The sequence below is a fragment of the Lissotriton helveticus genome, chromosome 4_1 (assembly GCF_964261635.1).
Source record: "Lissotriton helveticus chromosome 4_1, aLisHel1.1, whole genome shotgun sequence".
Classification (NCBI taxonomy): domain Eukaryota; kingdom Metazoa; phylum Chordata; class Amphibia; order Caudata; family Salamandridae; genus Lissotriton; species Lissotriton helveticus.
The window spans coordinates 1,777,389,326-1,777,417,260 of NC_136063.1; positions in this window are offsets into that span (position 1 = coordinate 1,777,389,326).

Consider the following 27,935-nt stretch of genomic DNA (forward strand, 5'->3'; position numbering starts at 1 on the left):
GAAGGTTGTAGCTTCTCAGTTGTAAACCCACAATGATAAAGTCATATGCCTCCCCTTTCACATCAAAACATAAAACCCTCACTGCTTACGTAAAAATGCCCTCTAGGTGGTGCAGGAATGTGTCAAAAAATAGGCGTTGTTGATGGACCTACAGTTTTTGAACAAGGCCGAACTCTTGCCTTAAAATCAGCTCACAACTACTAGCTTAGCACAGCCACAGACGCCCATTGTCCTTTTACATCAAAGGTGCCCACCCATGTCTGCCATGTATATATCTGGCACCTCTTGTTGATATGGTTTTTTGGTAAGTCTCAGCACAGCCAAATGCAGATGACACCCAAGTCCATAGTCACTTCATGAAAGACATGTCAACATTACACTCTTAAGAAGAATATTCTTTATAAAATGCAAACTTGGATGTCAGATAATCATTCAAATGACCTAATAAACATTTGCCACAAAGAAAGTGCATCAAGTTCCTCTCGATCTACATGCATACTGTTTCTGCAATTGGTCCCAGGGACTACCAAAGATAATAACCTGGGGCTGTTCTTTCACTCAGATCTCTCACAGGAAGCTGGGATAGATGCTGTTTGACAGTCGCCTATAACCTGAGGTGTTTAAGGGAAATTCCTCCCAAAGAACAATTTTGGTGGGACAGGTACAGTAAGAGGCTCTGAGTTGGTTGCACTTGAACATGTGTGCACATGCATGTGCACATGAGTGCAGGCTGAATGAGTGAGACTCCCATTCACCTTATCCTGATATTTGCACACTGGTAGCCTGTCACAGAAGATTGGTGCTGACCTTGTGTAGGCCTCATAATGTAAGTGCCCATACATAGCCTAAATCTGTAAGATTAACTATAAAGCGTGCACACTTATTGTATTATATATTATAGGTGAATTGTGCACCAGAGAACAATTTTACCATATTTTAGCCTAGAGATTAGTGTGACACACAGCTCGCATTGAAAAATAGATTTCAAGTGTAGGTAAATGTCACTATTTTGTCATAGCTGTACTCTTTTTGACACTTGAGGATTTGTCTTAATTATACCTGTGGACATTTTGAGAACTGGGCCTGAAGTGTAGTAAACCTCATCAGAAGGTTGCTTCCTGACTTTCACATGAGTGCCCTTTAGGTACCATACAGAGATTATGGGATGTGACGAGCCCAGGTATGGGGGTTATTCTGCTTTGAGGGCTTCAGTGGTGCAATTGGATACCTATATAAGCCTTTGTGGCCTGATCAACTGGGGTATGGAGCATCCTCAAAAACCCTTGCATGGGGGTTTGAAACTTACATACTTGTGTTCTATGCTACCACAGAGAAGTCAGGGACACCAGCAACGTGATGTAGTGTAGTCTGGGACCACCAGGAGTACAGCAGCACCCTAGGGTGCACTACGTCTCCAGGGTTGTCTAACTGATTGCCCTGGGAGATGGTTTCTATGTGTTTTTTCAAGCTAAATATGAAAGTGGATGAACTACTCCTGCACACACTTTATTTAAAGTTGAAATGCTTTATTCACAATGCTACAGTAAAGGGTGAATCATTATAAAACATAATGAAGGTCATGGAAATACTTTATTGATAATGTCTAATTCACAGGGAATCATTACATGTTTCATTAAAGGTAATTGAAATGCTTTATTGACAATTACAAAGTTAACAGTAAGTCATTACATGCCCCAATCAGAGTCATTGTAAAATGTTACTATCCTTAGTGATTTTAATTTTGATACTTTGGTTTAGTATGACATATTTTGTCTTTTATAAACATGGTGACTCCTTGAAAAGTCTGTAGTCCTGCCTTTTTCATGTCTACTCAACATTTATTTTTGTTTAGTATGGGGTATTTGAGATTATAGGGATTGAGGCTCCTTAGAGCTGTGGACTGTTTGGAGGGTGTCACCACAAAAATCTTCACCAGCTATCAAGTACATATTTGTGAAGTAATGTGTGCATTGAGTATTGTTTGTGTAATAAAGTAAATTTCCATTTTAGAAGTAAATACACTGACTGTTCAATAATTCACTTGCTTTTGTTTATTGCATGCCTGCAGACTGGGACACTAGCCCATATCATCTCCCAGGAGTAGGCCTTTGACATTTTTTGCCTCATTAACATGAGAGTAAAGTGCTACTAAGTGGTACTTGTTTCCCAGTAGTTAGAAGGTTGAGATCTTGTTACATGGGATGGACCCACATCTTCCCAACTAATATCCCACTTTCTCCCAGAGGGTGGTCCATCAATTGCATAGGGGTGTGGACCCAAGATGGTCCAAATGGTACAATATAACACTGGGCCGCACTGACAATCATGAAGGGGATATCGCCATCACCCACAAAGAAGCAATCATCTGCACCACCACCGAAGATTAGACCACATCAATCTTCATTCACGGAACACCTAAACTCCTCATCAATGGCAGAATGACCATCAGAGGCTTCCTCCCCTATAGTCCGCAAGGACCATGCACCAGCTTCTGTGACACCATCACCAGTATTATGTTAATCTTAAAGGCAGCATTATTGTGTTTATGACATTGTTTTACACAAAATAAAGACCACTTATAACCTGGGGGCACTTGCTCTGATAGTCTTATCAGTGCTCTATTTGTAACTTGATAGGTGCCTGTGTCCACACTCCTGGCCAGCGCTATAACATGTAAGAATGCATAGTCCTGAATCCACCTAAGGCCTTTTTAATACACTGCCAGACACTTCCTGCTACTGTATCTCACTCTCATACGTTTCTGCTTTCTCCCTCTGCAACAGATTTTCTGTGTTCTTTTTTTCTCCTTTCTTTCCTTTCCTTCTCTTGCTCTCGGTAAATGGCAGATAACCACATTGCCTTCAAAACCACTCTCTACTAGTACCACCGCCTATTGAAAGACACCAAGCAGAACGCCCAAGCAGACGGCATCAAAGCCTTCACAAAGCACAGCACGGAACTCTTCACCATCCTGAGGGAATTCGCCAACCCAGCAGCCACTGAGGATGACGTCACACCCTCCCAGGAACTGTGTGACAACGTTAGGGACTTCTTCCACAACAAGATATTGGCTGTTTACAAGAACTTCGAATGCCAACCCTCTGCTGTCAAAAGCATCCACCAAAAAGAGAGCGCACACAATTAATGCATCCCCTAAAGGCAGCCCCCTTTGGAGTGTTAAAGTCGGTCCCATGGACCACCCCAGACATTGTACTGTAGGAAGGCACAGTCACTCACTGCACTCACCCACAGGGCAATCACTGTCCCCACCCTTTAAGGGGCAGGCAGATGTTTCCTACAGAGCTGCAATATGGAATGGCTGCTTCAAACAACTGCTCATTTAATAATTCACCACTCCCAGTACAGGTTCACATTTGAGGCTGACCTTGGGGTAGTGCATTAATGGTAATAGGGTACAATGTCCCAGTCGACACAAGACACAACTTGTGAAAGGTATGTTGCTGCACTGACTAAACAGTGGATATGGCCCCAGATGTCTAAAACAGCATTGTCCACTTGCATAAATGTTGTTTGCTGTATTATGTTAATCTTAAAGGCAGCATTATTGTGTTTATGTCTTTGTCTTACACAAAATAAAGACCACTTATAACCTGGGTGCATTTGCTCTGATAGTCTTATCAGTGCTCTGTTTGTAACTTAAAAGGTGCCTGTGTCCTCACTCCTGGCCAGCGCTATAAAATGTAAGCATACATAGTCCTGAATCCACCTCAGGCTTTTTAATACACTGCCAGACACTTCCTGCCCCGTTATCTCACTCTCACTGGTTTCTGCTTTCTCCCTCTGCAACAGATTTTCTGTTTTCTTTTTTTCTCTTCTTTTTTCTTTCCTTTCCTTCTCTTGCTCCCGGTAAATGGCAGATAACCACATTACCTTCAAAACCACCCTCTACCAGTACCACCACCTATTGAAAGACACCAAGAAGGATTCCCTAGCAGATGGCATCGAAGCCTGCACAAAGCACAGCATGGAACTCTTCACCATCCTGAGCGAATTAGCCAACCCAGAAGCCACTGAGAATGACATCACACCCTCCCAGGAACTGTGTGACAACCTTAGGGGCATTTTTCCAACAACAAGATATTCGCCATATACAAGAACTTCAAATGCCAACCCTCTGCTGTTAAAAGCATCCACCAACTCACACCCATGAACACTAACCCTGAAACTCTGCTCACCCGCTGGCATCCCCTCACCAAACAAGATACCATCACCATCATGATTTTGAGCTAACCACAGCACAAGACAGCCCTGGTTGCATCCACAGACAACATCAGAGCACTCCTGCAGAGAAACAGCAGCCCTCATCCTTCTGGATTTGTCGGCCTCATTTGACACAGTCTCTCATCACATCCAGATCAACAGAATCTGTGGCATCGAGATCCAAGGAGAAGCCCTTAAATGGATTGCCTCATACATCACCAACATAACCCAAAGGATCACATCAGAACACAAGAAGATCATCTGTGGAGTCCCACAAGGATCATTGCTCAGCCTCACCTTCTTCAACACCTACATGACCTCCTGGCAGACACCATCAGATCATACAGACTCAACATCATCTCCTACGCCAACAACACCCAGCTCATCCGCTCAGTAGACCCCTTCACCACCAAAGCCAACTTCTTAAGGTTTATGATGAATATTGCAGACTGGATGAAATACAGCTGTCTTAAACTAAACGCAGACAAGACAGAGGTTCTCATCTTTGGAAACAATCCCTCGCCATCGAAAGACATGTGGTGACCCGCAGACATTGGATAACCCCAGTCCCAAAAGCCCATGCCCGCAACCTCGGCATCCTCCTGGATAGCAAGCTATCCATGAAGAAACAAGTCAAGGCAGTCTCATCCGCATGCTTCATCACCTTTTGCAAGCTCTGCAAGATCTTCAGGTTCTCCTGATGAAGAACACGAGACGGACCATCACACAGGCCCACATCACCAGCAGACTAGACTACAGAAACATGCAATACGTAGGAATCACCTCACGCCTCCTGAAAAGACTTCAGACAATACAAAACTCAGCGACAAGACTCATACTTGACCGCCTCAGAAGAACTCACATCACACCCTATCTAAGGAAACTGCGCTAGCTCAAGATCTAGAGGAGATGTCAGTTCAAGATTGTGACCTACACAAACAAGGCCCTTCACAACGAAGGACTGGCTTTCATCAACAGATGCCTGACCTTCCACCAAACCACCAGACACCTTCAATCAGTTACCCTCTTCCTTGCAGACACATTACATATCCACTAAACCAACAACGGGGTATGCTCTGTCTTGCACCTGGTGTTCAACGCTTGGAACGGCCTCCCCTCCACCTCACTATCGCACCGTCACTCCAGCAATTCAGAAGCAAGCTAAAGACTTGGTTGATAGAATGCCCGTACCTCGGCTCAGGAGCAGCAGCTACAGTTTTAGCGCCTAGAAAACCCTAAGGGCGATTTGCAGCTTTTATAAATGTCAGATTGATTGATTAATTGATTGAGGATTGATTGAGAGAAGGACAAATAAGTGTGAACCCCACAAATAATTGTTGGTAGCCCCCATCAGCAACCATCTTCTCAACTGAAGTAATGTGTCTCAGTAAGATCACATTCTTAATGACAGTTTTCCCACAATATTCCCATACTGCGAACATATTTTGATATGACTCTTGTAGCCTACATAGGAAAGAATTCCTGAACGACTATGATTTCATGAGAAAGCAGGACACTTTTTGACAGATAAACATAACACCAATTCTGACACTTCCTTCCTTCTAAAAAAACTCATTATTATGGCAAGATTATCTTTCACAACTTCGTCCTTGGCTAAACTATCAAGTAGGTTTGATGCAATCGGCCAGATGTACGAGAAAGGTCAGCTCACTTCATCCACACTGCTCAGCCTAAATAAAGATGAGTAAATAATAGGCTGTAGAAAAAGAAAGTGTCAATGGAGGTCACCCGCAGGTGGGTGCAGGAAAACCCTCAAGGGGAGAAAGGTAAAGTGAAGACAGAAAGGTCAATGCAGAAATACTTTTTTATTTTGCTCAGGGAAAATAAAATTACTGAATCCGAAGAATGTCTGTGGATAGAAAATGTGAAAAGCCTCTTGAGAGAGCAGGTGAACCAATTACAATGGAATGAGTGCTGCGTGTTTAGCAATACCAGTAATAACAGCAAATGTTTTGTAGGTGTACACAGACTTGTCAAGGAAATATCGTCCTCCGGATCTCATGACAAGAGCCCGAAAGATATTAGATTGGAGGTAAAACGGCTCCGTGCTGCAAAATGCGATTATAACGAGGCAATAATTGCGCTTTCTAAGGGTGTTTTCACATATAATTTTCACCTTGTTGAACTTATTGCAAATTGAGGTTGCAAACTGCGCAAATTCCTATAATGCACACTTTGGAAGGTGGGGAAAGCGTGAACTATTAATGCATGATCCCCAATTCCAAGTTCCCGAAAATTGACATGGTATCTTAATTATGCATCAGGTTACTACCACACCTGGCAGGATCAGTATTTTACTCGGTATTTACTGGGTGTGTAGCAACCATACAGGACTACAAAAATACTTGTAATAAACACCTAGAGTCTGAAGTAAATTGAAATACTTTTATTAGGCAAAAAATAGACAATAAAATGTGCAGGGGCAGACCTGAAACTAATATTCTGAAATTACTCATGTTGTTAATCAGTAAACGGTGAAAAATATTGACACAACAGCTAATGGTTAGATGCATCCAGGTGCAAAAGAAATGTGATCAACACTACACACTACATGCATACACCAACGAGTCAAGAGAGATATAGGTGTAGAACACCACCCAAGTGTGTTCAGAGGTAACAAATGCAGAATGAAAGCGATTATGGATGAAGAAAGTAGTCCGAGTGATTGCCAGAAATGAAGACCCAACAGATGAACTCAGCTTGAGAAGATCACCCCATGAGGAAAAACACTAATGGGGAACAAACTCAGCATGGCACGTAGTACAGACAGTGTCAAGCAGATAAAAGAAGGATAGCCCAGTTGTGCTAAGAACAAAACACAAAATGTATTGCTCAACTGTGGACTATGGCGGGTTATATTGACATCAAATTCTGTGGAGACTGACAATGTACGGTAGTCATGAAGACTCACCTCAAAATATGGTGTTTATAACGCGTGTCTGGAAATGCTCAGAAACTCCAGGTCCCGGCTGCTGCAGTGTCCCGGGGTGCCCCCCCCCGGTACACTGCCGTTTGCAATGACAGGGCGGGGGCCTTTCATTGCAAACTGCTTTCCTATTTGGAAGAGAGAGCAGGTTAACCAAATAGGAAAAAGATTGCTTTTCCTCAGGGGGAGCAGCATGTTAGCTGCTCTCCCTGAGGAGAGGCAATGCCGGCTCCCGAAGGACGCAGGGAGCCGACTGGGACCATGGGGGCATTGGGGCTCCCCCCACAGTCCCCAATGTTTTATATAAACCCCGGGATGGGATCCCTGGAGATAATAAAAATTTGTGATAGGGGCTATTTTATTTTTTACTCTGCTAAAACAGTTTCTATTGACTTAAGGCTGAAAATGAATGTTTGTGAGTAAAATGAAGTGCCGCTAAATTTCCATATTTGTGCTGCTAAATTTCCATATTTGTGCCGCTAAATTTGCAAATCCATGTCGCTATATCCTGGGGGTCTGACTGTACTACCTTAGAACACTACCCAAGCTCAACCCCCTACACTACCCAAACACCATTGCACTACCCTAAACCTTAAACCTATCCTAGCACGACCCCTTACACTACCCAAACACCACTTTACTACCCTACTATTCCATTTATAAGAAATATTGTTATTTGTCTAGAATCACACTGTGAGTCAGTGTTCATTTGGGAAAATTGAGAGAAAATGATTTGGTTGGTTTATGTGTTTGCAGAAAGATAAATACCTGTACTCTTGCAGAGACACTATCCCTAGCATGATTTCCTATACTACACAAAGACAAGTGCACTACCCTAAACCCTTAATCTACCTCCAGCATGATCACCTTCACTACTAATTCACCACTGCAGTACCCTAAACCCTAAAATACTACTGCAGCACAACCACCTACACAACTCAAACACCATTACACTACCCTAATCTTTAAAACTACCTCTGCACAACCTCCTACACTACCCAAACACCACTGTACTTTCCTAGAACACTACCCTAGCACAACCCCCTACACTACACAAACACCACTGCACTACCTTAATCCCTAAAACACCATCCCTAGCATGAACCCGTACAGTACATAAACACCACTGCACTATGCTAGAACACGACTCCAGCATGACCCCCTACACTACCCAAACACCATTGCAATACCCTAAAGCTTAAATCTATCACAGCACGACCCCTTACACTACCCAAACACCCCTATATTACCCTACTCCTGCATTTATAAGAAATATTGTTATTTGTCCAGAATCACACTGTGAGTCAGTGTCCATCTGGGAAAATTGAGAGACAATGATTTGGTTGGTTTATGTGTTTGCAGACATATACATACATGTACTCTTGTAGTGACACTATCCACAGCACGATTTCCTACACTACACAAAGACCAGTGCACTACCCTAACCCCTTGATCTACCTCCAGCACGATCACCTACACGACCCATTCACCACTGCAGTACCCTAAACCCTAAAACACTACTTCAGCACGACTACCTACACTACTCAAACACCATTGCACTACCCTAAACCTTAAATCTACCCCAGCACAACCTCCTACACTACCCAAACACCACTGTACTTTCTAGAACACTACTCTAGCACGACCTCCTACACTACACAAACACCATTGCACTACCCTAAAGCTTAAATCTATCACAGCACGACCTCTTACACTACCCAAACACCACTGTACTACCCTAAACCCTAAACCATTACCCCAGCACGACCCCCTATACTACTAAAACAACATTGCTCTACTCTAAACCTTAAATCTACCCCAGCACGACCTCCTACAGTACCCAAACACCATTGTACTTTCCTAGAACACTACCCCAGCACAACCCCCTACACTATACAAACACCACTGCAGTACCTTAAATTCTAAAACACTATCCCTAGTATGACTCTGTACACTACATAAACACCACTGCACTACCTTAGAACCCTACCCCAGCTCAACCCCTTACTCTACCCAAACACCATTCCACTACCCTAATCGTTAAATCTATCACAGCATGACCTCTTACACTACCCAAATACCACTGTACTACCCTAGTACTCCATTTATAAGAAATATTGTTATCTGTCTAGAATCACACTGTGAGTCAGTGTTCATTTGGGAAAATTGAGAGAAAATTATTTGGTTGGTTTATGTGTTTGCAGAAAGATAAATACTGTACTCTTGCAGTGACACTATCCCTAGCATGATTTCCTGTACTACACAAAGACCAGTGCACTACCCTAAACCCTTAATCTACCTCCAGCATGATCACCTTCACTACTAATTCACCACTGCAGTACCCTAAACCCTAAAATACTACTGCAGCACAACCACCTACACTACTAAAACACCATTACACTACCCTAATCTTTAAAACTACCCATGCACAACCTCCTACACTACCCAAACACCACTGTACTTTCTAGAACACTACTCTAGCACGACCTCCTACACTACACAAACACCATTGCACTACCCTAAAGCTTAAATCTATCACAGCACGACCTCTTACACTACCCAAACACCACTGTACTACCCTAAACCCTAAACCATTACCCCAGCACGACCCCCTATACTACTAAAACAACATTGCTCTACTCTAAACCTTAAATCTACCCCAGCACGACCTCCTACAGTACCCAAACACCATTGTACTTTCCTAGAACACTACCCCAGCACAACCCCCTACACTATACAAACACCACTGCAGTACCTTAAATTCTAAAACACTATCCCTAGTATGACTCTGTACACTACATAAACACCACTGCACTACCTTAGAACCCTACCCCAGCTCAACCCCTAACTCTACCCAAACACCATTCCACTACCCTAATCGTTAAATCTATCACAGCATGACCTCTTACACTACCCAAATACCACTGTACTACCCTAGTACTCCATTTATAAGAAATATTGTTATCTGTCTAGAATCACACTGTGAGTCAGTGTTCATTTGGGAAAATTGAGAGAAAATTATTTGGTTGGTTTATGTGTTTGCAGAAAGATAAATACTGTACTCTTGCAGTGACACTATCCCTAGCATGATTTCCTGTACTACACAAAGACCAGTGCACTACCCTAAACCCTTAATCTACCTCCAGCATGATCACCTTCACTACTAATTCACCACTGCAGTACCCTAAACCCTAAAATACTACTGCAGCACAACCACCTACACTACTAAAACACCATTACACTACCCTAATCTTTAAAACTACCCATGCACAACCTCCTACACTACCCAAACACCACTGTACTTTCTAGAACACTACTCTAGCACGACCTCCTACACTACACAAACACCATTGCACTACCCTAAAGCTTAAATCTATCACAGCACGACCTCTTACACTACCCAAACACTACTGTACTACCCTAAACCCTAAAACATTACCCCAGCACGACCCCCTATACTACTAAAACAACATTGCTCTACTCTAAACCTTAAATCTACCCCAGCACGACCTCCTACAGTACACAAACACCACTGTACTTTCCTAGAACACTACCCTAGCACAACCCCCTACACTACACAAACACCACTGCACTACCTTAATCCCTAAAACACTATCCCTAGCATGAACCCGTACAGTACATAACACCACTGCACTATGCTAGAACACGACCCCAGCATGACCCCCTACACTACCCAAACACCATTGCAATACCCTAAAGCTTAAATCTATCACAGCACGACCTCTTACACTACCCAAATACCACTGTACTACCCTAGTACTCCATTTATAAGAAATTTTGTTATCTGTCTAGAATCACACTGTGAGCCAGTGTCCATTTGGGAAAATTGAGAGACAATAATTTGGTTGGTTTATGTGTTTGCAGATATATAAATACAAGTACTTTTGCAGTGACTCTCTCCCTAGCACAATTACCTATACAACACTAAGACCAGTGCACTACCCTAAACCCTTAATCTACCTCCAGCACGATCACCTACAGTACCCATTCACCACTGCAGTACCCTAAACCCTAAAACACTACTGCAGCACAACCACCTACACTACTCAAACCCCATTGCACTATCCTATACCTTAAATCTACCCCAGCACAACCTCCTCCACTAACCAAACACCACTGCACTACCTTAGAACACTACCCCAGCTCATCCCCCTACACTACCCAAACACCATTCCACTACCCTAAACCTTAAATCTATCACAGAATGACCTCTTACTCTACCCAAATACCACTGTACTACCATAGAACGCTATCCCAGTAGGACCTCCTACACTACCCAAACTTCATTGCACTACCCTAAACCTGAAACCTACCCCAGCATGACCCCTTACACTACCCAAACACCACTATACTACCCTAGTACTCCATTTATAAAAAATATTGTTATCAGTCTAGAATCACAATGTTGGTCAGTGTCTATTTGGGAAAATTTAGAGACAATTATTTGGTTGGTTTATGTGTTTGCAGACATATAAATAAATGTACTCTTGCAGTGACACTATCCGTAGCACGATTTCCTGCACTATACACAGACCAGTGCACTACCTAAACCCTTAATCTACCTCCAGCATGATCACCTACACTACCCATTCACTACTGCAGTACCCTAAACCCTAAAACACTACTTCAGCACGACTCCCTACACTACCTAAATACCATCGCACTTCCCTAAACCTTAAACCTACCCCAGCACGACCTGTTGCACTACCGAAACACCACTGTACTACCCTAACAGAGTAATTCAGCACGATCCCTTACACTACATAAACACCATTGTACAAACGTAAACACTAAATCTACCTCCAGCAAGACCCCCTACATTACCTATTTACCACTGCACTAACCTAAACGCTAAAACACTACCCCGGCATGACCTCATACACTACTTAAACACCACTGCACTACCCTAGAATAGTACTCCACAACACCCCCTACACTACAGAAACAATTCTGCAGTACTCTAAACTCTAAATCTGTACTGTTGCTAAACGATAGTGACTGTTATTTACCATGTAGTAATCTATTTACTAAAGTAAAAGTGAACCAATTATGAATTCACTCAGTGTCTCTTCTTATAGTATTGTGATCATTTTCTTAATATGCATGTACTCATAAAGTGCTTTATGTTTTAGTGTTATGGAGTGCTTCAAACTGGTATGTACTATGTATGTACTGCTGTTACCAACTTCACAGTTGTGCTTCAGGCCTAAAAAAATAAAATGTCTTTACTTAAAATGTATATGGAATGTATGTATAGTAATAAAAAATATAATTGTAAAGTTATTAATAAATACTTATTTATGATTATTTTTTACAGATACTGTTTATCATCAATAAAAAAAGGTATCATGCCAGGGAAAAAAAGAAGAAGAAAAGCTCAGAAGAAGGATACTTACTTGAAAAAGACTCAACCACAAGTATTGGAAGACCAACATAATGTGTCTAAAAAGAGAACAATTTCTGGTAAGACCACACAGGATTTCATAAAAAATATTACTAGATTCAGAAAAAAAAATGGAAATGTGCAAAGCAGTGAAAATGTTCCAAACACAAAAAAAGTGCAGAGATCAGGAAAGGAAAAAAGGCAATGTACATACAAAGGATACAACTTATAGTAAAAGAATAGAAAATCAATATAGAGAAATGCACAAAAAAATATTTTACAACAGAGTAGTCCATAATTTACTGAAACATACAAAGAAATGTAGAAAGAGAACACTGTTTTATAAAGAGAAGAAGCATATCGAATCCATTGTTGAAAAGGCTTTTGAAGTAAAGAGAAACTATTCATTTTAGTATTAAAGAGAATTCGATCACTAGATAAACCAATCCATTTAATGAAGGCCAAAAGTAAGAGGAAAATAGTAATTAACAGAAGACAGTTATTTACAGGGAAATGATTTGTTGCATGCAGTTGACACCAGTGGTCGAGTTTATGAGGTTAGAAATGGTTGTCCAATTGAGAAAGAGCAAATGGTTCCTAGAAATGCAGAAGAAGTGATAGCTGATGAAGTTCTACGCAGAAGTCCTAAAGCTCCATTGTACACTTGGAATTGTAGTAGTATTTGTAGTGTACGACAAGAATCTTTTGATAAATTACGCAATTTCTTACAAACAAACAAAAGATTAAGGTGTTGCAAGGACTAGGCCCTTGTAGAGTGAGAAAACATACTGGTTTTCAAGGTCATTCTCTGGCTTGTCTTTCGAGGAAAGTAGGTCAAAGTGTCATCATCCTTTTGGGATGTTGGCAGTACATCATACTCAAATTCGGAAGCTAGTGGAAGATTGTATTATGCAAAAAGTCTAGCACTTAAGTTAAATGAATTGAGCAGTGCTCTTTTGCAAGGGTCAGTATCAGATGTGAAAAAGGTTTGTGATGATATTGAGTTTTGTTACTTTGACTCAGACATTAATAGAAGAAAATGTTGCAGCGATTGTTGAACATAGTTTTACAAATGATTTTGAAAATGAAATTACAAAGTTAAAGGTGATTTTAGGTGAAAGGCCAAATTTTTCTTGTATTTGTTGTCGCCAAACTCACTACAAAAATCAGACTAGGAGTGTTGATTTGTATTTAAAAAGTGAAAAAAGAAAATAATGATAAGTGGAAAGAATTTGCAACTTATTTGTTGGTAGAGAATTGTTTTGATTTGGGTTCTGATCAGCGTATTTGTAAATATTGTTATAACAATTTAGATGAGAATAAAATTCCCGCTAGAGCTGTTCATGATAATCTAGAGTTGGTTGCTATTCCTCCAGAACTGAAAGATGTAAACACGTATGAGTCCATTCTCATACAATGTGTGTACCCGTTTCAGGCTATTGTTCGTATAGAGCCTAAAACAGGTAAATTGCCTCCTTCCGTATACAAAGAGGATTGAAAGGAAGAGTTGTATATTTACCGTTAGATTTAAAGAAAAATATTGAAACTACCAGTGTTGAGAGTGTAGAAAGTGAACCACTTGTTATTCTTGTTAATGGTGTGCCGACTAAGAATAAGAAAATCTGGCAGGAGTTAGTGGATGTTAGGAAAGTGCAAAAGACAACATTGTATTTGATAAAGAACAATACATACTATAAGAATGTTTATATGGGAAAAGAAGAAATAGTTTTAGCAGAAGATACTGAAACGTCAAGTGGACAAATTGAAAAAGTGGATATGTTAAGATGTGAAGAAATCAATGAACATTACAGTGTGCATCCACTTCATTCAAAAGAAGTGATGGGGAACACTATTGATTTTACCAAATAAAAAAAGAAAAATAAACTCCCATGAGTGTATGGGAAGAGAGCTTGGAAGCTCGTTGTTTTCCACAGTTGTTGCCAACTGGAATAGGAGGACAATATGATGAATGTCCTGTGCAGATTCCTGCATCTGAATATCGGAAAACAAGATTATATGCAGAAGATCCAATATTTCGACAATGTATCCCTTATATATTTTATTTTTTGTTTGAAAGTGACTTGTCTGGACTTCATATGCAGTCAATCATATTCTAAAATCTGAAATACATCTGAAAATGTATCTGCAAAAGATTTTATGGATAAAGTGCACCAGAGAGATTATCATTTAGAATCTCAGCTCATTAAATTAATGGCATGTTAGTGTGGGACTAATGAATATTGGTACTGATGTCATGGAGAACTGAAATGTATGCTACAGAACTTAGGAACTCCAACATGGTTCCTTACCCTAAGCTGTGCTGAGTACGGTTGGGATGATTTGCTAGAATTTCTTCAAGAGGCTAATTCCAATATAAAAAATATTGAATACAAGACACCTGGAGAATTGTGCTCTTTGGATCCTGTTAATATATGCAGGTATTTTAATCATAGATTTAAGGCTATTATGTCTTTTATCTGCAAATTCTTTTGGGGAAAGGAATATCAAGCAAGAGGTGCTCCTCATATACATATGCTCTTATGGATTAAGGATGCTCCCAAATTTGGAACAGATGCGGATGATATTGTTTTGAGTTTTATTGAACAATATGCAACATGTGATGTACTCAAAAGCACAGAGGAAAACAACTTAAGAGCACAAGTGTTCCGATTCCAAAGCCACCGATGTGGAAAATACTGTCGACGAAAGTTCATATCTAAGGACAGATTCTACACTAAATGTTGTTTTGCATTTCCACGTCCTGTAATGTCCAAAGGAAGAGTGAACAGTTTTATGTCATCTTTCCGACATACTATCACTATAAAGTCTCCAAAAATTACCAACAACTTAATAAGAAATGAAGAGTCAAAATACATAAATGACTACAACCTAGTTAATTTATCCATGTGGAATGCTAACATGGATATTCAATATGTTGCGGACAATTCCATTGCTGTTGCTCGATATGTAACGTCCTCTATTACAAAACCAGAAAAGACAGAATTGAAAGAAATGTGGGAAGAGATTTCTCACGAGAAAACTCTAAGTAAGAAATTATACAGTTTCAGTTTGAAGATGTTATCGCATCGAGAAATTGGAGCATATGATTGCTCAGATCGGTTATCATCTGCAAGTCTATACTCCAAATCTAGAAGAATGCTCTATGTGAGTCTAGGTCTTGCAACAATGCGAAATCAAGTACTGAAATCTGTACAAAAAATTGAATATTTAGCAGCAAAAGACCCAGAAAGTACAGATATTTTGAAAACGAATATGTTGGACACATATTACCGAAACAGAAGTCATCATCTTGAGAACATGTGTCTCTATGCTGCAACACTACACTTTTAAACGGAACACTACAGAGAATATCAATGATGGAAAATCTGAAGTCATGGGTTTTGAAGGATGTTTGGTGAAACAAACGAAAGGAAATTTGATTAATCACAAAAGCTGAGTTGCAACACTGCTGTTGAAAGGGAATTTTACTATTTAGCCATTTTACAACTATTCAAACCATGGCGTTCAGAACTGGAATTACTTGGAGATTTCCAGAGCTATGAAGATTCCTTTAATGCTTGTAACGATAGCATACAATGCAGTGCTTTTGCAAATTATGTGAAATTTTTAAACAATGAAATTGATGAAGAAGCTACAATTGCAGCTGAGATTGCTAGAGACAGTTCTCAAGACAGTCAAAGTTCTGCTGCGCTGAGTCAAGATCCACTAGGACAACCAATTGTTGAAAATGAAGCAGCAATCACCATGAATGAGGTGGAAACAGCAATGCAACAAGCTCAAGAAGATGTAACAAACTTAGCAAACTTGGAAGAACAACTAAATATTGAGCAAAAACAAATATATGAGCAAGTGAGACAACAGATTGACCATGGATCACTTCATGAAAAGAAAGAGTGCTCATGCTTGTCATTTCAACCTATCCGAATGAATGTGATTGGACAAGCTGGTCCAGGAAAAAGTTTTTTAATTAAAGTAATTACAAGTTATTCACAAAAAACAACCGAGTCGCATTTGTCTTATGTTATCACTGCTCCAACTGGGTTGGTAGCACACAACATTAAAGGAATTACTTTACATCGTTTACCAATGCTACCAGTAGAGCATGAAAACAAATTGGAAAACCACAAGCTATCTGGAGAAGCTTGTTGTGAAGTTTCAAGAGTGTTGATGAAAATGAAACTTCTTATTATTGATGACGTTAGCATGGTGTCAAACGTAATGCTTGCGTTTGTGCATTTAAGAATGTAGCAAATTCTTAAAACAGAGTATGACGTGTTATTTGGAGGAAAACGTGTCATAGTTTTTGGAGATCTACTGCAACTGACTCCTGTAAAAGGACAACCAGTATTTAAAACACTTGAGCATGAAGACACCAGAAAGTCTCTAGGTAGTGTTGGAAAAGTGGACATTTGATCATATTTTGAATACAAAGAACTCATTACAAATATGCGACAGGCATATGATGTTGAGTATGGAACTATTCTCCAAGATATAAGAATTGGACTACTGACTGAACATGGCAAACAATCTTTGCAGACTCGATTACTTTCCAATTTGTTTCCAAATGCAAACGTAGTTCCTGAGAAAATATACATGAAAATTGCAGAAAACAAATCTGTAATCTGCTTAATGCCAACAATGCGTGAGTGTTCTATATTCAACGAACAACTTTTGAAATTGGATAATGAAGAAATAATAAAAATGGAAGCCATCAATAAAATAGAGCATAAAGGAATAACTATTATTTTGACCGAAAAATTGAAGAAAGAATTGGATTCTTTAGAAAAATCAATATCCAACACTGCTGGTTTAGAAAAGAATCTATATGAATGTAGAAACTGTTGGATAATTTTAAGGCGTAATTTGGATGTAGGAAAAAGTTTAGTTAATGGAGCGATGGGCAAAGTTGTGGATTTTGTTAATTATCAAAATAAAGATGGTATTGAATTCTTAAAGATTATATTTGATCAGATTGAAGAAGTTAAAGAAATTGGTTGTTGTTCTGTTTGTTTTTTGCTTGTTAAAGATTTATATGTCCGTAGAAAACAGTTTCCAGTTTCTCTGGCATATGTAGTCACTATTCATAACTCTCAAGGTTTAAGTGTTGACAGTGCTTTGGTGAACATTGGAAATACTGTGTTTAAAGAGGGAATGGCATTGTTGCTTTGTTGCGAGTCAAAACATTATCTGGTTTGTTTTTGTTTGATTATGATGATACAAAGGTTACTGCAGATTTCAACTGTATCAAAGAGTACAATAGGTTAAGAAGAACATATGCTCCTAATTTAGGTCAATATCCTGTATTTAAAAAGCGTGTGTTTGGTCGAAAAAGAAGGTATGAGAATATCTGTACTGAAGGTGTAGAAAATGGAAAAAACAAGATACTGTTGTGGGTGCAAGCAAAAAGAAAAAGGACGATGTTGAAGAGATTGTTGGTTATCAGTTTGAAAATAGTTCTGGTTTCAACTACTATTCTAATGTAGTGGTGAATGTTGTTTTTTTCTTGAAGGTTTGCATCAGCAAATTATGGATAATCGGGAAAAAAGATTTTGGTCCTTGTTGCATTCTGTTTATGAAGAATTGAGAACTGATAAAAGTAAAATACAAAGCGTTTCTGATGTTCGTAATCTTTTGGATGTATGTTATGGTTCTACACAATTTACACAAAATATCCAACAAGATGCTCAGGAATTACTAATGTATATGCTTACTGTATTAGAAAATCAAGGTGTAGACATTGAGAATATTTTTGGCCTTTTTTTAAAAATGGGAACATCAATGTGAAAATTGCATGTATACATGTAGCAATAATGGAGATACTGAAAGAGTTCTATATTTGACATTACCGGACTGTAAATCAGTGTCTTTCATTATTTAAAGCTGCAAATCAAAACATAGAGTGTAGCCAATGCAAATCAGAAATGTTATCAACATTATTTATATAAAGATATGGAAAATATATCATTTTAATGATGCAACATTGTACAGTTGACGGAAGAACATTGAACACTTAACCGCATGCGCGGTAGTGGTTTTCCCGCTGCGCGCTGCGTTTTGCAAAAAGCCGCGTTACATGACGACCTCAGCTCGTCATCAGCGCAAAGCAGGTTACGCTCATGATGAGCTGAGCTCGTCATCAGCCCCGAAGGGGTTAAATAAAACATTTTGTAGCAAGTCAACTATCAATATCAGGAAGGACTTTTGTAGCAGTAGCAATAATTTTCCACGATAGTCCTTCAACAACATCGGGACATTACACTGCCTATCTAAAAAGTAAGAAAGGCTTTGTGATGATGCTGCGTTGGTTTTCAAACAACGTTTGCCTTTCGAATTACCAAATTCCTATCTGACATTTTTAAAGGGAAAGTTTTAGGAAGATAATTCAGCCTCTGAGGAATTTATTATTATCATTTAATAGGATGACCATTGGACAATTTTCATAAAAATGACTGCAAAAATACAATTTGGCCTCAAGGAAAGGTATTTCTTTGAATTATGGACTTTTTGTTGCATATTGTCTTGGTGTATAATTTTAACTGGCATCATTTATAGTGTTTATAAACTTAAGTTATAACATTTTCTTAGCAGTAATCATTTTATATATGTGTGTTTTGTATTTTCTAGTATTTTACTATAGATGGATTATTGTTTTTTTTAAACAATCTAATTGATTGTTCCTCCCGCTGTTATGTGATGAGTTTGATTGAAATCACTATTTCTAGTGAAATTCAATATATTCTGAGAACAGCTAAAAAGGCAAGTAAATTACTTTGTAAAATGTTAAAATGATGCTGTGCTATTAAAAATGTATTATTACATGTCATAACTATTTTTTCTTTTCTTTTACAGATCTTAATTTTAAGATATGGAATTTACCACAATTTAGATTATAAATAACAAGAGAATAAAATGTGTAGTTTTTGTAGGTGTATTACTGTTGAGGTAAGTTTTAGTAAGTCTTAAAATGCACAATGGACTGTGTTTCCACACAGTTGAAGAAAAGGAAATGGATGGACTAGATTTGTGCCAGAAAATTCCAATGCAGACAGGTATGAAATAGGGGACATCTTCAGAACACCTGTCTGCAAGATACATGGTATAGTACAGAATAGACACATGTGGTGGTTTTGTAGGTCTTGGTAATTACATAATTAAAAGAAATGAAACTCTTTAACTTAAACCACATCACTGAGTGTTTTTGCACATGTCATATTAGGCCCAATCCCTTCCCTTCAGTAATATATAAACATGTCCTATCAGTTCCCTAAAACTTAAGTAGTATGGGTTTTTCTGTGCGTGTTTGCACGTTAGAGAACAACAAGGGGCCCCAATATAGTCAGCACAGGACCTCGGGGAGCATACTAATTAAGAACAACAGTGGTCCCATGCATACACAATGTTGTAGGTAAATAAATATAGACAGAATCAATTCTATATTCTAGAGCGACATGTCCAGCCGGACAGAGGTCTATAAATTTACTCAATATGCAAAGAATTACAACCAGAAGGAATACCTTCAACATTCACCAGTGTGGGGCACAAGCCTGTACCCTGACACTCCTAGATTCCACACTTAGAGGAAAAAAAGGAGGGCTTTTGTAAGGCAAAAAGTGATGTTTTCTGTTTCAAAATTCATATGTACAGAAATATCATAGGGCATCATTTACAATACATTACATATCAATCAGGTTATGTATAAGGTGCGAGGCAAGTCGACGGCGTTTCGGTCTCACTACTTTAGGTCATGGAGACCATCATCAGGACATTAAGTAATGCCTTAGCGAATATAAAGCCTCTAAATGCCGCGTTGGGGGTCCATAATAGATCGGCGGCAGCGGGAAATTGACCGTTTCATAACGTGGAGCTCATAAATCGGACTGAGTACAGGATACCGCGTTACAATGCTGTAATCGACGGAGCCATGGGATAGCCGGGTCAGTCGGCAGTCTCGATTGTATCCTGGATGCATGGGACCACTGTTGTTCTTAATTATTTATGTGCGTGTTTGCACAGAACACTCATAGAACAAGACACATCTCCAGATTTATCAGAAATCATAAACCTTGGCATGTTCGTGAATGCTGCACCATCCTCCTATTGGTGTAGCAAAGCACAACTAGGAAAATAGTTTTCACTTGTCCTCATTTTTTCACCTTTAATATATGCCACAATTCACAGCATATATTGAAGGAGAAAAATGCCTTCACTACTTCTTTTTGTGCAGGAAGGTGTCCCTTCCTGCACAAAAACAATCTCCACCTGACACGGACATCCTTCCACCATGTTGCAAGGGTGCCTGTGTCACCACATGGCTGCAGTTTAAGCAGCTGTGCAGAGGGAAGCACAGACCTGCAACATATTTATATACATATGTTGCCTCCCTGTTCATTCGGAAGTACCACAGCATGCTGTAGTTAAACAGTTTACAGTGTCATGCTGCAGCATTTCCTTATAATTCTGCACTTATGCATTCACGCATTCACAACACATCACAAATGTATTTTTTGTCAATTATGCACTACACATACATTAATCTAAACTTTCTCACACTAGCATACTAGTTTAGCTCTTTCTTTAACCAGAGTAGTTAGTTCTAAAAATAACTTTTTTTTCTGTTTGTTGTTTTGTATTTTATTTTTTTAAAGAGGGGGAAAATGTGAACTGGAGAAACGGAACTAAAAACTGGAAGGAGAGAAAACAAAGAAAACTAACAACGGTGGTTGTCAATGGCTCAACACACCAGATCCACCGACTGCTCCCCACATGCAATGAGACAACCGCATTTTATACATGTCATCCGGACTTTCACAAATTGGGGACGGATGTCTGGAGGCGTTCATGATGTTGATGGGGTTGCTCCACTTATACTTGGAACAGCTGAAGAATCATCAGGACTCGTCCTCAGTCTTCTCAATTCCTCCCTTGCAAACTTCACAGGGCGTTTTGTTTGCAGGTGCTTCCGCATACTCGCAGTACCACACGAGTATTTCTTTGTGGGTTCTCGCCTAGAAAGCACTGCCTTGCAAATGCGGCAAGTAACTTTAGTAGCATTTACTTTCTTCAGGCCTGGAGGAAATGTGAAAAATGTCCACCCAATACTTGAGTATCTCCCTTTAGGGGGAGGTTCTGCAACAAATTCCTCCGCTGAAGAATGGTCTGATTCAGAGGAAGGTGGTTGATTTGCAGCCATAGTGAAATCAGGTGAATCTGTTCTCCAATCAAGAAGGAACAGCAGTTCTCCTTAGCAGGTCTTTCCCTAAGAAAAGGTCTAAGAAGAGTGATTGAAATGGGTGGGGTCCTTCAATAGTTTCGAAAGGAAGTCTAATGAACCAATCAAATCTCTTTTTTTGAGGTCACATGGGGTACGCGTAGGATCCGCGCACTCAGCACGCACCCTTCTCGGACCGTGCTCGCACCCAGCATGACTTTGCGAAATTGCATTTAAAAGTGATGTACTTTTTGAGAAAATTAAAGAATATTATTTTTATAATAACCTCAGGTAATGTCTTGTCTTAATATTTATATTAAATATATATATATATATATATATATATATATATATATATTTTTTTTTTTTTTATTTATTTATTTTTTTTTTTTTACACTGACGAAGCCTGCGAAGGCGAAACGCGTCTGTAAGGGGTGAGGGGGGTTTGGTGATTAAAAATTCTGCAACTGGATACCAGCGTGCCGGCCTTTCTTTTTCGGAGACTCTATGGGATACGAAAAGTGTGCAGCGATATATATATATATATATAACTTTTTGAACATTAAAAAAATGTCGCAGGAGTCGCACACCCACCGTGTTCGATATGCATATGATGTCACGTGCTACCTCGCGTCCTCCACATCACTTAATACGTATATCTTGCGTATGCGCCAGAAGTTGCGTACAAGACGCATAGCAACCACATTGGAAAAGTCGTACCCGTCGCACACCCTAGGTGGATCCTATACAGCAATCCTAAAATGGTGGACACGATGTGCACAATAAGCGAGCAGGGTAAGCTTTGGGTGCGCGACTCCATAAAAAAGGAAAAAAAATAATAATAATGTAAGTATATCATAAACAATATAAAATAATACCAAATATATATTATTATTTTACAAAAAATTTATAAAAAATGTGTTATGTAATTTTAAAAATAACATATCTAAAAATATTGAGAAGTGTGGCTTACTGGTTAGAGGAGGCAGACCTGGAAGCAGAGGTCAGCCCGGGACCAGGGTTCAATTTCCGGCTCGGCGGGGTCTTGAGTCCTAAAATGTCCATGGACTCGACAATTCTCGCTCCGGTGCCTACTCGATTCACGGGTTCACACTATGCGACTCTGGGCAATAGCTTGCTTAATCTCCACAACGGCCCCTCGCGGTGGGATGCCTGGCTTTCACCTTGCGGATACCCTGCCGGGGTTATCTCACAGGGGAATACCAGGACGGGTTCCCTAAGCAAGAGCTTAGAAACCGCTCGGTGATTTGCGCTATATAAATTCCGGTACATTTACATTTACATTTACATTTACAAAAATAAAAAGATTACACAAAATGTAGTTAAGAAAAATATAAAACAAAAACAACAATAAATACATTTAAAAATTTTCATTTAAAAAACCTTTGAAATTCACTAAAAAACAACCATAGGTTTGAGATATGTTATAGTTAGGAATTAGCATATAAAAAAAAACTTTGAAATTCACTGGAAAAACCATAGGTTTCAGACATGTATTAGTTAGGAATTAGCATTTAAAAAAACCTTAGAAATTCACTGGAAAAAAACATAGGTTTTAGGGGTGTTATAGTTAACTCGCGTGCCCGCAATCCACTGCTGATGATGTCACATATTACATCATTCATGACATGGTCAGTGACATCACTGATGACATCACTGATGACATCTCAAATGACATCACTGATGATATCACTAATGACATTCTCCATGTTTGAAACAAATGACACACCAATACAAGTTTGTAAAAACCCACTTAGTGATTCCTACATCTACACACATATCTAAACACTTACCTATAGATTCACTCATACATGCTAAGAAAGATCAAAAGCACATCATCAAATATACATGGACACGTACATCAACATTACACACCAGCACACATCCTATTCACTTATGCAGTCATCACACTCACTTATGCAAACAATTGATCATACTTAGATTTACTAACATACACACTTATAAAAAATACTTCATTTATTCATAAGTTATACTTAGTGTGTTATAAAATAACTATTACAGGTATACAGTTTTCAATACAGTCACTCATTCAATCACTGAGTCTTATGTATACTTATTTATAAAGAATAAGTGTCACATACACTCCCTTTTATATTTCAACTTTGTTGGATATGTATCATTGAGAAATATATATTTACTCATCAGCACACCTATAAAGAGATTCACTCACCCACACAAGTGTTTCCACGTGCAGTATTAAACTCATATAACTACTAAACACACTATTCACACATGTTTGGAAACTCACACACCTCCCAACCTACCACAAATACATTCACTATCCCATACAGATACTCACTTAACTAATTAATAGTAATATAGACTTTGAGGTACAAACGAACTTATGTAGTAGTTTACACAACAAGAGATACAGTGAAACAGATATTTACACAGTTTAATCAGTATCTCATACATTTGGTTAGACACTTTTAATTAGTCACTGAGATAGTCAATCACTGAGCTATTAAATGCTCCATCCAGACACTTATACATCCACTCATTCTTCAATGCAGCTTGGTATGTATATAATACATATTTAAATATCAAACCAAACCACATTCACAGGATGATGTAATTAGTGATGTCATCAGTGATGTCATTTGAGATGTCATCAGTGATGTCACTGACCATGTCATGAATGATGTCATATGTGACATCATCAGCAGTGGATTGCGGGTGCGCGAGTTATAGTTAGTACAACTAACTATAACGGGGAAATTTCAATGGTTTTGTACCAGTTAAATGTCTAGCTAACTATAACACCCCTAAAACCTATGTTTTTTTCAGTGAATATATACATACATCAAACACAAGAGTGTGAAACCATTCAAGAAGGGTAAAACTAAACTTAAATCCAATCTCGAGACCAAGAGAAATGTATACAAGGCAAAAACTCTGATCCTTGTACTGCGAGAATATCAAATGGGAAATGTTAACACGTGTTAGCCTAAAAGGGCATAATATTGAATACTCTACCAATTATACATCCTGGCAAAAAGAAAGATGATTTCCCTCTAAGTACCCAAAGAATGCATCCATATTCAACAGGCCACATAATTTAAACAGGCTCTCTTGAGCCACATAACTTCCTGTGAGTGGATAACAGATTGAGTCAGACAAGTGTGTTTTTTAACCAGTCTACTCGTGTTTAGACGTGTCAACTGCAACTTGCTAAGAGTTCCAGAACGTAACTCGCAAATGGCAACAGAACTTAAAATAAATTGTGGGCACTCGAGAGGTAGGGAGTTTAACTCCATTACAAAATTCATACCACTCCATTTATCAAAACCCAGATGCTAACACGAGGTACAAGGGGTTCTTACAAGTAGAATCCATCACCTACACATCACCATTATATTCAATGTAAATATGATTCCACAAACTACCAAAAAAACAAAGTGATTTTTTTCAGGAAAGTCAAACATGCATGGGATTACATTTCAAGAAGTTAATCAACTAAAGTCGATGTCAAACTAAAAAATATAATTCAAAGACAATCCAAGAGAAAATATAGATTATTCTTCAACACGTATACAATGTTAAGGCCATCTGTTATTACAGTCTCAAGGCTATCTTACAAAATACCTGTGCATTCTTTCCTTAAGTAAGAATTCACCAGCCCATGCATAATTGGCATGATGCCAGGTAAATTCCACCCTGGCACATAGATCGTAAAAAGAGAGAGATGGAATAGACAAGGATTTGTTTGTATTTTTGCTGCTTTATAAAGTGTAAATTCGAGCCGTTACTGTGTGTCACTTTACTTCAGCACCAGTTACATTACATACGGTCTTATTCATTTTTTAGATATAGAGAGATTAGGTGATCACAGGATATTGAGCTGATGACGAGATTTGCACCTGGTTTCCCAGTTCCAAAAAAGAGCTGTTCTGGTTATAGCGCCATATCCTGTCACACAGCAGGGCATGTGTGCGTTTTTTGGGTAGCCATGATAGGCAATGGCACTGGTGGCCTGTTGCTCTCAAAACACAACAAAATCTACTTGCAAGGAAACCTTAGCTGTGTCTGAGAGATCTTGCTATGACATGAAATTACTGGTGGCCTCCTTGATTGCGGTTTACATTTATATGTTCACATGACAACCAAATTCTATGAGGTAACAATGTTTCTATATATACTGTGGGTGTCACAACTTCGATACCAATTACCTTAGTAATAATAATCCTCCCTTTTTGTTTATATAAGTGGCATAGGAAGGGGTGGATGGGCGTTTCACCCCGGGTGGCACAAGTTTTGGGGGCGGCGCCCCCCGCTCCTACTCATGCCCATTGCGGGTGGCAAACGACCGTAGGAATCACCAGCACCCCCTCTCTTGACCCGCCACTTCTGTGAGGCAAAAGCAGGGGCACCCAGTGATGGCAAAAGTTCTAGCTACCCACTCGTTTATAAATAGGTAAAATTTGATGTGGATTATTGTTGCCCTGTCTGAATAAAAAGTGTCAACATCACAAAAAGGAGTGAATTTACCAAGAAAAATATAGACACAAAAGGGATGCAAAGGTTCAAACGATTAGTGATCCTTTTAGAACAAGATACAGCTTCTTTTTCAAAACAAAATTACTCACAGTATTGAAAGTTTTTTTTTGAAGGTTTATTGCGGCTTGTGAGAAGGATCACTTGAGCTACCAGATCACCTTCGATTTACACTGTTTTTAAATAATGTTTTAAAATATGTTTTTCGGGCACATTCACTCAGTGTTCGCAATGGCGAGCACGCATTCCGTGGGGGTGGTGCAGGCTAACAGATACATTAGAATGTGCAAAAGGAAAGGGCTGTTTGTATCCCCCCATTCAGTCACATAGCGGTACCCAACGCCGGGTCCGGGTGGTGGGTGTCGCCATGTGTATTGATGTCACCGTGGCCTGGCTGGCCATGGGCGGTTACCCACCGCCGGGTCCGGGCGGTGGGTGCCGCCATGTGTAATGATGTCACCGTGGCATGGCTGGCCATGGGCGGTTACCCACCGCCGGGTCCGGGCGGTGGGTGCCGCCATGTGTATTGATGTCACCGTGGCATGGCTCGCCATGGGCAGTTACCCAATGCCGGGTCTGGGCGGTGGGTGCGGCCATGTGTATTGATGTCACCGTGGCATGGATGGCCATGGCGGACCCGGTGGTCTGTGCCACTATGTGACTGAATGGGAGGATACCAATTGCCATTTCCACTTGCACATTCTAATGTATCTGTTAGCCTGCCCCGCCCCCGTAGAATGCGTGCTCCACCATTGCGATGCCAGCGAGTGATGATTTTTAAATGATGCACCATCACCGTAGCACGCACATGCGGCTGGCGGTGTGTGACCGTGATGGTCCTTGCACATGCAGCCAATAGAAACAGATACCGTGGGACGCGCAAGCGAAATAAAAAAAAGCGGAAGCCATGCACCGCCACAGCGGGGCCAGTCATTGGCTCATTTTGAATGAGGCAGCCCGGGAACACCAATTGCTGCAGAAGAGTGCCACTGATATCAGATCAGGGCCCTATAAATGTGTGAGTTTGAGCACCACACATCCACTGCTTCCATCCACTGCTGCCTGCACACATCGCCTCTACCTGCTGCTGCTGCCCACTCCACCAACTGCTGCTGTTGTGCCAGTGTCCCGTCCCTTCAGTGCAGAGGAGCTGGAGGTCCTTGTGGACAGTGTGCTCCACGACTATGAACGGCACTACTGTGCCCCAGGGCAGGTGGTAAGTGCAGTGGGGGACAAGTTGGTGTGTATGAGGTGGTAATAACAACCAGAGATTGGGGGTCCAAGGGAGAAGTTTTATGACCACACAGTGACGATTCCCCTCTAATAACGTATACAAAACTTAAATCACTGTGAGTCCAAAGCAAGGCTAGATGAGCTTAATTAAGTTACTTCTCTCAAAACAAAAAGTGTATACCATAAGAGGAATTCATCCCTTAAGGATAAGACCCCTCACTCACCCGAGGGTGACATGCTTCATCATATGGGGCCTCCTTACCAGTGAAGAAATCCTAGTTGACACTGGGAGGTACTACTTCGTGATGTTATGAAGGAGCTCAGAGATGTTTTAGTTTTCTATTAGGATGGATTCTAAACCCCAT